This window comes from Panthera onca, chromosome A2 (genome assembly GCF_046562875.1).
Source record: "Panthera onca isolate mPanOnc1 chromosome A2, mPanOnc1 haplotype 2, whole genome shotgun sequence".
NCBI lineage: Eukaryota > Metazoa > Chordata > Mammalia > Carnivora > Felidae > Panthera > Panthera onca.
In genome coordinates this window covers 126,411,980-126,428,747 of record NC_138340.1, presented here as the reverse complement: position 1 = coordinate 126,428,747, position 16,768 = coordinate 126,411,980, and the positions used below count along the sequence as shown (strand labels likewise).

Genomic DNA, 16,768 nt, shown 5'->3' with positions numbered 1-16,768 from the left:
TCTGACAGTCTCAGATTCTCTACCAGAAGTGACCAAAGTTCCCCAAAACAGTCAAGATTGGTGGAGGTGTATTCTTCAAATACAAAGACAATGCAAAATTTAAGGAACATGAGAAATCAAGGAAATAGGACACCACTGAAAGATTATGATAATCCTCTAGTAACTGAACCCAAAGACATGGAGATCTGATTTAACTGATAATTCAAAATATTTAAGGAAGCTCAATGAGGTACAAGAATACACAGACAATTCAACAAAATCAGGAAAACAATACATGAACAAAATGAGCACTTTAACAAAGAGAAATCCTAAAAAGGATGAAGCATACTCTGGAGTAGAAAAATACAATGAATGAAATGAAAAATACAATAGCACCAACACCAAAGGCTCAAGCAGGAAAAAAAATCTATGAGTTAGAAGATGGGAACTCTGAAATTATCCAGTGAGGGGGAACAAAGAAAAAAGAATGAAAAAGTGTGATGAAAGCCTATGTGATCTATGGGATACCATCAAAAGAAACAATTTATAAATTATTGGAGTTGCAGGAGGAGAAGAGAGAGAGAAGGGAGCTAAAAGCTTATTTTTAAAAATAATGGCTAAAAACTTCCCAAACCTGGAAAGAAATTTGGATATCCATGTTCATAAAGTTTATGGGTTTCCAAATCCAGAGACCTACTCCAAGACACACTATAATAAAACTACCAAAAGCCAGAGTATTAAAAGCAGCAAGAGTAAAGAAGTTTGTAACTTGGAATCCCATCTTGTCAGATTGCTTAGCAGAATCCTTACAGGCCAGGGAAGAGTGGGATGATGTATTCAAAGTGCTGAAAGAAAAAAGCTGCCAAGAGTCAGCTGTGAAGATAGACAAATAGGAGGACCCTAAGCTCACCTTATCCCACAAATACAACTAGATAACATTAATAACAGTGTGAATAACCTAGAAAATGATCCAAAGACTGGCAGAACAAACTCCACAACTAAAGGCTGGGAAGAGGCCACCCTGAAGAAGGTAGGAAAGGCAACAACACAGTCTGGAAGCAAAACAGACCATGGCCAACCACTATGGAGAGGGAGCTGGTGGCATGAGGGGTGAAAAACCAGACTTTTACGCTGGGGATCCCACAACTGGGGAGAATGAATCTTCATAATATTTCCGTTTGAAAGTAAGAAGGAGTGCATTTCACGAGTTCTTAAAAACAGTGATTTAAAGCCTGGAATTTAAACATTCTGTGGCCTCAGCTCTGGTACAACCCTGAGGGCATCAGGAAGTTGAGTCCCTGCCCTTAAAGAGCTCAAGAAACAGCACGTGCAGATACAGCACAGATCCAGTAGTTTGAAAAATGCTGGGGTCAGACAGAAGGGAGAGTGATTTGCTGATCGCAGAGCGTGGCCATACAGATGGGTCACGGGGACATTCCTCCAGGAGTCAGGGACAAAGGAGCTGGCAGGTGCCATTTCTCTCTTCCACTCCGCAGCAAAAACAATGGGCATCTTCAGGAACCAGTGCAGTACCAACACTCCTTACTAATTTTCTTAGTAAGGCACGAAGCCCCATCACTCGTGCTTCAGCAGATCTGCCCTTCCCGGTCGAGCTCATCTTGGTTCCTGAACTGTGGGTCCCCCAGAAGACCCATGCAAACTGTGCCAACACTCTATCTCCAGAACTGTACATTTTGTGGGACCTCAGTTCTTGCAGTGGTGAGTCCAGGTGTCATTTCACAAGTAGATCACTGCATTAAAATGTTAAATGTTAAAACATGCCCCACCGAACACTGCCCACAGTAGGCAAAGAGAGCCTCTGCAGTCAACTGGATGGAAGGAAAAAGAAGCCAAGGCTCAACAGCAGAGAACATGCAACATACATAGGAGACACTCCCTGAAGCACCAGGCCCTGGGGAATGGGACATTGCACTGAAGGGCACTGTAGGACCTCTTCTTCTTAAGGCTGTTATCATTAGAGCAAGAGAAGTAGCTGACTTACTAACATAGGAAATCAGACAAAATGAGGAGACTGAGAAACATCTCCCAAATGGAAGAACAGAACCAAACCACAGCAAGAGATCAAAGCAAAATAGATACAAGTAATATGCCTGATAGAGAACTTGATCATAAAGACACTCAGTGGACTAGAGAAAAGAGTGGAGGACATCAGTGAGACCCTTAACACAGTGATAAAAGCCAGAGATCAAGAACACAATAAATGAAATTTTAAAAAAACTTGATAGAATAAATAGGCTAGATGAAACAGAGGAACAAATTAACAACCTGGAAGACAGAGTAATGGAAAGTAACCAAGTTGAGCAAAGGAGAGGAAATAAAATTATGCAAATTGATAATAGTCATAGGGAACTCAGTGACTCCACAAACATAAGAATGTCTACATTATGGGGATCTCCAAAGAAGAGAGAGATAAGGGGGCAGACACTTTATTTGAAAGAAATAATAGCTAAAAATCTCCCATATCTGGGGAAGGAAATAGATCCAGATATAGAAGCCAAGAAATTTTACCAAAATTCAACCCAGGGTAATTAAAATGGCAAAAAGTGGCAATAAAGGGAAAAAAATCTAAAGCAGCAAGAGAAAAGACAGTTACTTACAAGAGAAACCCCATAAGGCTATAAGCTGGTATTTCAGCAGAAACTTTACAGGCCAGAGGGGAGTGGTATGACATATTCAAAGTGCGGAAATGGGAAAAAATCTGCATGCAAGAATACTGTATCCAATCGCTTCTCGGCCTTTTGGCTAAGATCAAGTGAAGAATACTGTATCCAGGAAGGCTATCATTCAAAATAGAAGCAAAGATAAAGAGTTTCTCAAACAAAAACTAAAGGAGTTCATGACCACTAAACCAGCCCTACAAGAAATACTAAAGGGGAATTTTTGAGTGGAAAGGAAGACCGTAAGTTAGAGAATATGAAAAGTAAAAAAACACAAAGTAAAAATAGGTATTTCTGTAAAAATTAGTCAAGGGATCCCTAAAATAAAAGGATGTAAAAATATGACACCATATACCTAAAACATGGGGTCATGGGGATAGGAGTAAAGAATGAGTTTAAACTTAAGTGACCATCAACTTCATGTAGACTGTTATATGCATAATATATTATATATAAACCTAGTGGTAACCACAAATCAAAAAACTAGTAATAGATATACAAAGAATAAAGAGAAAGGAATCCAAGCATACCACTAAAGAAAGACAACAAACCATGAAAGAGAGCAAGAAAGGATCAGAGAAAATCTATAGAAACAACCACAGAACAAGTAACAAAACAGCAATAAATATATATGTATCAACAACTAATTAGAATGGAAATGGAGTAAATGCTCAAATCAGACAGGGTGACCTAGCGGATTAAAAAAAAAAAAAAAAAAAGACCCGTCTATATGCTGTCTACAAGACACTAATTTCAGACCTAAAGACACTTGAAGATTGAAAGTGAGGGGATGGAGAAACATTTATCATGCACATAGATGATAAAATAAAGCTGGGGTAACAATACTTATATCGGATAAAATAGACTTTAAAACAAATACAAGAGACAAAGAGGGACACTATAAATAAAGAAGACAATCCAACAAGAGGATACAAACAATTGTAAATATTTATGTATCCAACGTGAGAGCACCCAAATACATAAAACAGTTAATAACCTATAAAAGAAGTAATTGATAGTAATACAATAATAGTAGGGGACTTTTAACACTCTATTTATACATCAATGTATAAGAAACAGTGGCTTTGAATGACACACTGGACCAGATGGATTTAACAGACATATTCAGAACATTCCATTGTAAAAGAGCAGAACACATATTCAAGTGCACAAGGAACATTCTCCAGACTAGATCATATATTAAGCCACAAAATAAATCTCAACAAATTTTTTAAAAAATTTGGAAGTTATACCATGCATATTTTCTGACCACAACACTATGAAACTAGAAATGGACTCCAAGAAAAAATCTTGAAAGAGCAAAAATACATGGAGGTTAAGTAACATGCTATTAAATATTGAATAGGTCAACCAAGTAATCAAAGATGATATCAAAGATTACATGAAAACACAGGGTTAGTTAAGATGGTGGAGGAGTAGGGCAACCCTAAGCTTGCATCCTCCCTTGAACACAGCTAGATAAATATCATTCTGAACACCCAAGAAATTGATTTGAGGATGGAGAGAACAAAGCTGTGCATCTCCAAGCAGAAAAAAATGACCACACTGTGGAAGGTAGGAACTGTTGGAGAGTTGATTTTGGGGAGAAAAGAGCCATGGGCTTTGCATAGGGGAAGGATCCCTGACCACTGAAAGAGGAAAGAGAAAGTGAAAAAACTGAAAACATGTACAGAGGGTTTCACAGGAAAAACTTCCCCAAAACCACTGACTGCAAAAAAACGAGAGTTTTGTGAGTATTTTTTGTTTTGTTTTGTTTTTGTTTTTTTTTTTGTTGTTGTTGTTGTTTTTAATAAACAGCAGAGCACAGAATCTAAAGCTTTGGAGGTCAGTGCCATCACCAGGGACACATCCGGCAGTGCTCCACTTGGAAAGGAGGGCAGAGACCCAGTAGTGGGCAGCATGGTCTAAGGATAGCCTGGGCACACAGGGAAAAACAATTCCCCTTCATGGAGTGTATTTGGTAGAGGTAATACAACCTCTCCAGGGTCCCCATTTGCCAGCATAGGAACAAAGATGCTGGCTGAGGGCAGCAAACCTTGGCACTGGCTTTGTGTTGTGATTTACCATAAACTCTGAACCACTGCATGATCATGCACCCATCTTCTGGGACAAGCTGGCACCAGACACAGTGCAGCAAGACCCTTCCACAGAAAATCAGAGTAGGGCCACACCATGGGGGTCTCAGAAGTTTAGAGATTTGAAATACAGCCACACCTGAGATAAAACACAGAAGGGTGGTGCTGCCTGGTAAACAGACAGCTCGTACACAGGATAAAGGCAGGGATATGATGGAACCTTGGGACACAGGAGTGGTGATTACTGACTTGTCTGTGAGGGCTTACTGAGGAGTGGTGGGCACAAGCTCCCCGTTCTGGAGATGAGAGAGTGGATCAAAGCTATTTTCACCCCTTGCCCACCACCAGCGAACAACTTCAGTGAGCTAAACAGTGCCATCAAGTGGAGACTGAAGCCACTGCACCAAGCCAGCGCCGCCGGCGACCTGCAGGTGCATATTCACTAGGGAAGTCCATCTGAGAATCAGTTTAACAGGCCCCTCACCCAGAAGACCAGCACAGACCATGTGCACACACCAAGTCTGATCATAGAATGCTGCAAAGCTTCAGCTTTAGGGGAAATAGAATCTAGCTTACTTTTTATTTTTTAATGTTTCTTTTTTTTTGTTTATTTATTTTTGAGAGAGACAGAGACAGAATGCGAGTGGGTTGGGGCAGAGAGAGAGAAGGAGGCACAGAACCTGAAGCAGGCTGCAAGCTCCGAGCTGTCAGCACAGAGCCTGACGCAGGGCTCAAACTAACGAGCTGTGAGATCATGACCCGAGCGGAAGTCAGATGTTCAACCAACTGAGCCACCCAGGTGCCCCTTTAATTTTTAATTTTTTAATTTGTATTTTAAAAATATTTTTATTTATAAATAGTAACTATTTTAACTGTATTCTTTGGATATAGCTTCTTTTAACAAGCATACCAAAACACACCTAGGATCTAGTTTTTTTTTTTAATGTTTTGTTTTCTGGACAAAATGACAAGTTGGAGGAAATAACCGCAAAAGAAAGAACAGAAAGTAAATATTATGGCCAGAGATTTCATCAATACAGATATAAGTAAGATGTCTGAACTAGAATTTAAAACAGCAATTATAAGGTTACTAGCTGAGCTTGAAAAAAAGTACAGAAGACACTAGAGAATTCCCTACTAGAGAGATAAAGAACTAAAATCTTGTCAGGCCAAAATTTACAATGCTGTAATCAAGATGCAAACCTGAATGTATGCCATAACAGAGAGGATGGACAAAGCAGAGGAACAAATCAGTGACCTAGATGATAAAATTATAGAATTAAGCTGGAGATAAAGATAAAATTAAACTGAAGAGAAGAGGGAAATAAAGGTATTGGATCATGAAGGCAGACTTAGGGAATGCCGCGATTTCTTAAAATGTAATAACATTTGCATCATAGGAGTCCCAGAAGATGGAGACGAAAGGGGGAAGAAGCTTTATCTGAGCATATTATAGCTGAAAACTTCCCTAATCTGGGGAAGGACTCAGACATCAAAATCCATGAAGCACAGAGAACTCCCAAAAAATTCTTCAAAAGAAGGCCATCACATAGATCTATCATAGTCAAATTCACAAAATACACCGACAGGAAAGAATTCTGCAAGCAGCAATGGAAAAAAAGTCCTTAACATACAAGGGAAGACCAATCAGATTTGCAGATCTGTCCATAGAAAGTTGGCAGGCCAGAAGGGAATGGCAGTATATATTCAATGTGCTGGATGAGAAAAATATGCAGCCAAGAATACTTTATCCAGCAAGACAGTCATTCACAATAGAAGCATAGGTAAAGAGTTTCCCAGACAAAAACTAAAGGAGTCCATGACCACTAAACCACCTCTGCAAGAAGGGGAATCTCTGAGTGGGGAAAATAGATCAAAGGCAACAAACACCAGAAAGAAACAGAGAACATCTTCAGAAACTCCAAATTTACAGGTAACACAATGGCATTAAATTCATATCCTTCAATAATCACTCTGAATGTAAATGGACTAAATACTTCAATCAAAAGGTATCAGAATGGATTAAAAAGTGAGACCCATCTATATGCTGCATGCAAGAGACTCATTTTAGACCTAAGGACACCTGCACATTGAAACTGGGGGGGATGGAGAGCCATCTATCATGTTAATGGATGTGACAACAAAGGTGGAGTAACCTTATTTCTATCAGACAAGCTAGATTTTATTTTATTTTATTTTACTTTAATGTTTATTTAGTTTTGAGACAGGGAGAGACAGAGCATGAACAGGGGAGGGGCAGAGAGAGAGGGAGACACAGAATCCAAAGCAGGCTCCAGGCTCTGAGCTGTCAGCACAGGGCCCAACGTGGGGCTCGAATTCATGGACTGTGAGATCATGACCTGAGCCGAAGTCAGACGCTTAACCGACTGAGCCACCCAGGCACTCCCAGACAAACTAGCTTTTAAAACAAAAACTAACAATAGATGAAGAAAGGCATTGTATCATAACTGAGTGGTCTATCCATCAAGAAGATCTAACAATTGTAAGTATTTATGCCCCTATTGTGAAACAATACAAATATATAAATCAATTAAACATAAAGAAACTCATTGATAATAACACCATAATAGTAGGGGACTTCAACACCCCACTTACAACAATGGACAGATCATCTAAGCAGAAAATCAACAAGGAAACGATGGCTTTGAATAACACATTGGACCAAATGCACTTAACAGATGTATTCAGAACATTCCATCCTAAAGTAGCAGAATATACTTTTTTTGTGAGTGCACATTGAACATTCTCCAGCATAGAACACATATTGGGTCACAAATTAGCCCTCAATAAGTACAAAAATATCAAGATCATACTATACATATTTTTAGATCACAAAGCTATGAAACTTGAAGTCAACCACAAGAAAAAAATTGCAAAGACAACATGAAGGTTAAAGAACATCCCACTCAAGAATGAATAGGTGGGGCACCTAGGTGGTTCAGTTGGTTAAGCGTCCAACTCTTGACTTCAGCTCAGGTTATGATCTCAAGGTCATGAGATTGAGCCCCATGTCAGGCTCTGTGTTGAGCATGGAGCCTGATTAAGATTCGCTTTCTCCCTCTGCCCCTCTCCCCTGTTTGCACTCTCTTGCTCATTCTCTCTCAAAATAAACATTAAAAAAAAAAAAATGAATGGGTCAACCAGGAAATTAAAGAAAAATTTTAAAAGTACAATGGAAGGAAATGAAAATAAAAACACGACAGTCCAAACCTTTGGGATGCAGCAAAGGAAGTATATTGCCACATAGGCCTACCTCAAGAAGAAAAGTCTGAAATACACAACTTAACTTTACACCTTAAGGAGCTAGAAAAGAAACAGCAAATAAATCTGAAATCCAGAAGAAGGGAAAAAATAAAGATTAGAGAATAAACAATATAGAAACCAAAAAAAACCAGTAGAATGGATCAACAAAACTAAGAGTCAGTTCTCTGAAAGAATTAATACAATTGGTAACCCTCCAGCCAGACTTACCAAAAAGAAAAGAGAAAGGAGCTAAATAAATAAAATCACGAATGAAAGAGGAGAAATAACAACCAACACCACAGAAATACAAAGAATTATAAGAATATTATGAAAAACTGTATGCCAACAAATTGGGCAATCTGGAAGAAATAAATTCATAGAAGCATACAAATTACCAAAACTGAAACAGGAAGAAATAGAAAATGTGAACAGACCCATAACCAGCAAATAAATTGAATCAATAATCAAAAATCTCCCGGGGCACCTGGGTGGCTCAGTCGGTTGAGCGGCCGACTTCAGCTCAGGTCATGATCTCGCGGTCTGTGGGTTTGAGCCCCGCGTCGGGCTCTGTGCTGACAGCTCCGAGCCTGGAACCTGTTTCAGATTCTGTGTCTCCCTCTCTCTGACCCTCCCCCGTTCATGCTCTGCCTCTCTCTGTCTCAAAAATAAATAAATGTTAAAAAAAAATTTTTTTTTAAATAAAAAAAAAAAATCTCCCAACAAACAAAAGTCCAGGGCCAGATGGCTTACCGGGGATAAAAGAGTTAATACCTATTATTCTCAAATTGCTCCAAAAAATACAAATGGAAGGAAAACTTGCAAAATCCTTCTATGAAACCAGTATTACTTTGATTCCAAAACCAGACAAAGACCCACAATAAAGAGGAATTACAGGCCAGTATCCCTGATGAACATGGATGCAAAAATTCTCAATAAGATACTAGCAAGTCAAATCCAACAGTACAGTAAAAGAATTATTCACCATGATCAAGTGGGATTTATTCTGGGGCTGCAGTCTGGTTCAATATTCACAAATAAATGTGATACACCAAATTAATAAAAGAATGTATAAGAGCCATATGATTTTGTCAATAGATGCAGAAAAAGCTTTTGACAAAGTACAGCATCCATTCTTGATAAAAACTCTCAACAAAGAAGGGATAGATGGAACATATCTCAACATCATAAAGGGCATAAAAAAAAAAAAGACCCACAACTAATATCATCCTTAATTAGGAAAAACTGAGAGCTTGTCCTCTATACTCAGGAATAAGACAAGGATGTCCACTCTCACCATAACTATTTGTCTTAGCTTCAGCAATCAAACAACAAAAAGAAATAAAAGGCATCCAAATAGCAAGGAAGAGGTCAAACTGTCACTATTTGCAGACATGATGCTCTATGCAGATAACCTGAAAGACTCTACAAAAAATTGCTACAACTAATACGTGAATTCAGCAAAGTCACCGGATACAAAATCAACGTACAGAAATCTGTCACATTTCTATACACCAACAATGAATCAGCAGAAAAAGAAATGAAAGAATCAATCCCATTTACAATTGAACCAAAAACCCTAAGATATCTAGGAATAAACCTAACCAGAAATAAAAGGTCTATATTCTGAAAACTGTAGAACACTTATGAAAGAAATTGAAGAAAACAAAAAAGAAATGCAAAAACATTCCATGCTCATGGATTGGAAGAACAAACATTGTTAAAATAACTATATTACCCAAAGCAATCAACACATTTAATGCAATCCCTATCAAAATACCACCAGCATTTTTCACAGAGCTATTACAAACAATCCTAAAATTTGTATGGAACTACAAAAGACCCTGAATAGCTTAAGTAATGCTGAAAAAGAAAAACAAAGCTGGAGGCATCATAATTCCAGACTTCAAGCTATATTACAAAGCTGTAGCATCAATACAGTATGGTACTGGCACAAAAACAGACACATAAATCAATGGAACAGAACAGAAAATGCAGAAATGGACTCACAACTACACGGTCAACTAATCTCTGACAAAGGAAAGAATATCCAATGAAAAAAAGATGGTCTCTTCAACAAATGGTGTTGGAAAAACTGGACAGCAACATGCAGAAGAATGAATCTGGACCACTTTCTTACACCATACACAAAAGTAAATTCAAAATAAATGAAAGAGCTAAATGTGAGACAGGAAACCACCAAAATCCCAGAGGAGAACACAGGCAGCAACCTCTTAAACCTCAGCTGGAGAACTTACTAGACACATCTCCCGAGGCAAGGGAAACAAAAGCAAAAATGAACTACTGGGACTTCATCAAGATAAAAAGCTTCTGCACAACAAAGGAAACAAACAACACAACTAAAAGGCAGCCTAAGGAATGGGAGAAGATAGTTCCAAACAACATATCAGATAAAGGGTTAGTATCCAAAATCTATAAAGAAATTACCAAACTCAATGCCCAAAATAATCATAAGCATAATCATAATCATAATCTAGTTAGGAAATCGGCAAAAGACATGAATAGACACTTTTCCAAAGAAGACATCCAGATGGCTAACAGACTTATAAAAAGATGCTCAACATCACTCATCATCAGGGAAATACAAATCAAAACCACAATGAGGTACCGCCTCACACCTCTAAGAGTGGCTAAAATTAACAACACAAGAAACAACAGGTGTTGGCAAGGATGTGAAGAAAGGGAAACCCTCTTGCACTTCTGGTGGGAATGCAAACTGGTGCTGCCACTCTGGAAGACAGTGTGGAAGTTCCTCAAAAAATTAAAATTAGAACTACCCTATGACCCAGCAATTGCACTACTAGTTATTTATCCAAAGGATACAAAAATGCTGATTCAAAGTAGCACATGCACCCCGATATTTATAGCAGTATTAGCAACAATAGCCAAATTAGGGAAAGAGCCCAAATTTTCATTGACTGATGAATGGATAAAGATATATAGATATAGACATAGATGTCATCAAAAAGAACAAAATCTTCCCATTTGCAATGGAGCTAGAGTGTATTATGCTAAGCGAAATAAGAGAAATCAAATACCATATGATTTCACTTGTATGTGGAATTTAAGAAATAAAATAAATGAACATATGAACATATGGGAGGGGGAAAAGAAGAAAAGGAGAGAGGGAAACAAATCACAAGAGACTCTTAAAGATAGACAACAAACAGGGTTGATGGAGGGAGGTTGTTGGGGGATATTCTAGTTGGATGATGGGTATTAAGGAGAGCACTTTTTATGATAAGCACTGGGTTTTGTATGTAAATGATGAATCACTGAATTCTACTCCTGAAACCAATATTGCAGTGTATGTCAACTAACTGGAACTTAAATATAAAATTAAAAAAAAAAAAATGGAAAAAAGGTTACATGAAGACAAATGAAAATGAAAACACAAGAGTTCAAAATCTTTGGGATACAGCAAAAGTGGTTCTAAGGGGAAGTTCAGAGCAATACAGGTCTATATTAAAAAGCAAGAAAAATCTCAAACAACTTACCCTTAAATCTAAAGGAGCTAGAAAAGAAGAACAAATGAAATCCAAATCCAGCAAAAGAAAGGAAATAATAAAGATCAGAGCAGAAATAAGTGATATAGAAACTTAAAAAACAAAACAAAACAAAAAACAACAAACAATAGAAGGGATCAATGAAGCCAGGAGCTGGTTCTTTGAAAAGATCAACAAAATTGATAAACCTCTGGCAAGACTCATGAAAAAGAAAGAGGACCCAAATAAATTACTAATGCAAGATGAAAAATAACAACCAATAACAAAGAAATACAAACAATTGTAACAGAATATTATAAAAAACCTCTATGCCAACAAATTGGACAACTTAGAAGAAATGGATAAATTCCTAAACATACAACCTACCAAAGCTGAAGCAGGAAGAAATAGAAAATTTGAACAGACCAATTACCAGCAACAAAATTGAATCAGTCATCAAAAAACCCCCCAAAAAACAAAGTCCAGGACCAGATGGCTTCACAGGCAAATTCTACCAAACATTTAAAGAAGACTTAATATCCATTTTTCTCAAACTATTCCAAAAAATACAAGAATGAAAATTTCAATTGAAATTTGAGGCCAGTATCACCCTGATACCAAAACCAGATAAAGGCACCATAAAAAAAGAGAACTACACACCAATAGCTCTCATGAATATAAACACAAAAATCCTCAACAAAATATTGGTAAACTGAATCCAACAAAACATTAAAAAAAAATCATACACCATGATCAAGTCAGACTTACTCCCAGGATGTAAGTGTAGTTTATTATTCATAAAACAATAAGTTTGATACATTACATAAATAAGAGAAAGGTTAAAAACCATATGATCATTTGAATAGATGCAGAAAAAGCATTTGACCAAGTACAACATCCATTCATAATAACCATTCCCCGCTCCCATAAAGTTAGTGTAGAGGAATCATATCTCAACATAATGAAGGCTTTATATGAAAAACCCATGGCCAACATCATAATTGTGAGAACTGAGAACTACACCCCCCACCCCCACTTTTCTTAAATCAGGAACAAGACAAGGAGGTCCACTCTCACCACTTTTGTTCAATATAGTACTGGAAGTCCTAGCCACAGCATTCAGACAAGAAAAAGAAATAAAAGGCATCCATATTGGTAAAGAAGTAACTTTCTTCTTTCACTTACAAACTTTCACTGTTTGTAGATGACATGATACCTTATATAGAAAACCTTTAAAACCACCAAAAAAACTAGTAGAACTGATAAATTAATTCAGTAAAGTCACAGGATACAAATCCATGTATAGAAATCTGTTGCATTCCTATACACTAATAATGAAACAGCAGAAAGTGAAATTAAGAAAACAATCCCATTTACAATTGCATCAAAAACAATAACGTGGGAATAAGCTTAACCAAAGAGTTAAGAGACCTATACTCTGAAAACTAGAAAACACTGATGAAAGAAATTGAAGATGACGCAAAGAAATGGGAAGACATTTCATGCTCTTGGATGGGAAAAAGAAACATTGAGGGGCACCTGGGTGCTTCAGTGAGTTAAGTGTCCAATTTCAGCTCAGGTCATGATCTCATGGTTCATGAGTTTAAGCCCCATGTCATGTTCTACATTGATGGTGAAGAGCCTGCCTGGGACTCACTCTCTCTCTCTCTCTCTCTCTCTCTCTCTCCCCCCCCCCCCCACCTCGGTCTCTGCCCCTCCCCACTCTCTTTCAAAAAATAAATAAAAGGAAGAAGAAACATTGTTAAAATGTCTATACTACCCAAAGCAACCTACAGATTTAATACAATTCTTATGAAAATACCAATAGCATTTTTCACACAAAATAGAAAAGATAATCCTAAATTTGTATGGAACCACAAAAGACCCTGAATAGCAAAAGCAATTTTGAAAAAGAAAAACAAAACTGGAGGTATCACAATTCCAGATTTCAAATTATATTACAAAGCAGTAGTAATTAAAACATTATGATGGGGTGCCTGGCTAGCTCAGTTGGAAGAGCATGTGACTTTTGATCTTGGAATCATGAGTTTGAGCCCCACAGTGGGTATCAAGATTACTAAAATAATAATAATAATAATAATAATAATACACTTTAAAAAACAACAACACACACTGTGGTAGTGGCATACAAATAGACACAAAGATCAATGTACTACAATAGAAAGCCCAGAAATAAACCCACAATTATATGGCTAATTAATTTTTGACAAAGGGGACAAGAGTATACAATGGGAAAAACACAAGTGGTGTTGGGGAAACTGGACAGCCACTTGCAAAAGAATGAAACTGGACCACTTTCTTTCACCATACACAAAAATTAACTCAAAATCATTTAAGAACCTTAAACCATAAAAATCCTTGGAGAGAGCATAGGCAGTAATATCTGACATGGGTCATAGCAACATCTTCCTAGATATGTCTCCTGAGGTAAGAGAAATAAAAGCAAGAACTATTGGGATTATATCAACATAAAAAGTTTCTGCACAGCAAAGGAAACCATCAACAAAACTAAAAGAAAACCTTCTGAATTGGAGGAGATATTTGCAAATGATACATCCAATAAAGGATTACTTTCCAAAAAATTTAAGAATTTATACAACTCAATACCCAAAAAATAATCCAATTAAAAATGGACAGAAGACATGAACAGACATTTTTCCAAAGATGACAGATGGACAACAGACACACAAAAAAATGCTCAACATCACTCATTATCAGGGAGATACAAATCAAAGTACAATGAGATATCACCTCATTGTCAGGATGGCTAGAATCAAAAACACAAGAAACAAGTGTTGATGAGAATGTGGAGAAAAAGAAATACTGTTGCACTGCTGGTGGGAATGCAAACTGGGGCAGCCACTCTGGAAAACAGTATGGAGGTTCCTCAAAAAATTTAAAATAGAACTACCCTCCAATCCAGGAATTGCACTACTGGTATTTACCCAAAAAATACAAAAACACTAATTCAAAGGGATACATACTCCCTATGTTTATTGCAGCATCATTCACAATAGCCGAACTATGGAAGCAGCCCATGTGTCCATTGATAGACAAATGGATGAAGGTGTGGCATATATACAATGGAATATTATTTAGCCATAAGAAAGGATGAGATCTTGCCATTGGCAACAACATCAATAGAACTAGAGCGTATACTACTAAGCAAAATAAGTCAGAGAAAGACAAATGCCATATGATCTCACTCATATGTGGAATTTAAGAAACAACACAAAAGGTAAGCAAAGGGAACAAAAGAAAGACAAACCAAGAAACAGACTCTTAGCTATAGAGAACTGATGGTTACCATAGGAGAGGTGGGTGGGGGAATAGGGGAAGTAGGAAATTGAAATAAAAGAGTACACATATCATGATGAATAAAATAAAATAATTTTTTTTATATAAAAGAAAAGAACATGCCAACCAGGAATACTACCTGGCAAAGTTGTTCTTCAGCTACGAAAGAGAGATAAAGACTTTCCCAGACAAAAACTGAGGGAGTTCATCACCACTAGACCTGCCTTATGAGAAATGCTTCCAATCACAATCATAAGAGGATGTTTTGATAATTTGATTCTAGAATTGTTAGAAAAATACATGAAGAAATTCAGAGCATATACACTTCGACCCAAGAGTTCCATATCAGGAATTTATCTAATGTATATACTATCACATACACATATCCATCACACATACATTGCATATATGTACAAGGATATTCAATGCAACACTGTAGTAACAATAGAGTAGAAAATAACCTTAAAATTCATTAACAAGGAACTAGTTAAGTGACATATTTATGTGTTAAAACTATATAGCCTATTTAAACATTATGTAGACTGATGATAAGTATTGATGCACATTTTACATCATTGTAGAACAATCTCCAAAATCTACTTTTAAGTAAAGGGCATGTGTGCAGAAAAATGTTTATAGTCTGTTTCTATTTTTATTTTATTATTTCTAATATAATTTATTTTTAAATTGGCTAAAATACAGTGTGTAAAGTCTGCTCTTGGTTTTTGGGATAGATTCCCATGGTTCATCGCTTAGATACAATCCCCAGTGCTCATCCCAACGAGGGCCCTCCTCCATGACCATCACCCATTTTCCCCTCTCCCCCACTCCTCCATCAACCCTTAAGGAGAGGAGATGGGTGGTACATATACATACAGGTATATACACACTTGCATAGTCACATAATATCTCTGGTAGGCTACACAAGAAACTGGTAAGAGTGGTGACATCTGAAGGACTGAGGATCAGGAGTGAAAAAGAGACTCATTTTTACTGCATACTCTTGCATTGTGTGGATTTTTCTGCCATATGCACATAATCAATTATTCTTGCCTTTTGAGGGCATATTGTTTTATTCAGTATGAGTATGAGAATCCTAGGTTTATTCAATAACTATTTTTTAATTGTTTTGCAGAGTCAATATTTTATTTTATTCAAAAATGAAATAAAAAAAGGTATACAGCAAAGTCTTCTTCCTACCCATGACTCCTATCCCTGTAGTTCTCCCCCACCAGAGATAACTATATTCAGTTTCTTTTATACCAGTTTATGCATATATAAGCAAATACAAACACATATATTCTCCTTGTCCTTCATCCTTTTTTTCACAAAGACAAATTACTATTATATAAACAAATCTGCACAATGGCTATTTTTACTTAGTAACATACCTTAGAACAAAAATTACAACCCACAAAAAGTAGACTAGACATCTTAAAAATTAAATACTCTTGTGCTTTGAAGTATGCCATGAAGAAAGTGAAAAGACAACCCACAGGATGGGAGAAAAATTTTGCAAATCATAAATCTGATAAGAGACGTGTAACCTAGAACATATAAAGACCTCTTAAAATTCAATAATAAAACAAATTCTGACTTCCAGAGAAGACATTGGAGTAGGAGGATCCCAAACTCACCTCCTCCTAGGATTACACCAAATAACTGCCATATCAGTGGAAATAAACCAGAAAACAACCTGAAGACTGGCAAAACTGACTCTACAGCTAAAAGTAGAGAAGAGGCCACATCAGAGATAGTAGGAAGGGCAGAGACACAGTCAGGACCTGTGTCTGACCTATGGGACTGTCCACCGGTGAGAGGGATACCCTGGGTGTGGAGAGGGGAGAGGATCAGATCCCACACCAGACACAAAGAAGCCATACTGGAAGATGAATCCCAGTAACATTTGTCTTTGAAACCAGAGGGGCCT

The 16,768-nt window shown here is 37.2% G+C and overlaps 1 protein-coding gene across 1 annotated transcript in view; it reads right to left on the bottom strand.

Moving 5' to 3' along the window:
- The window catches only part of EEPD1 (endonuclease/exonuclease/phosphatase family domain containing 1), a 240,787-nt gene that overhangs the window by 3,699 nt on the left and 220,320 nt on the right, over positions 1-16,768 (bottom strand). The gene's annotated exons all lie outside the window — the stretch shown is intronic.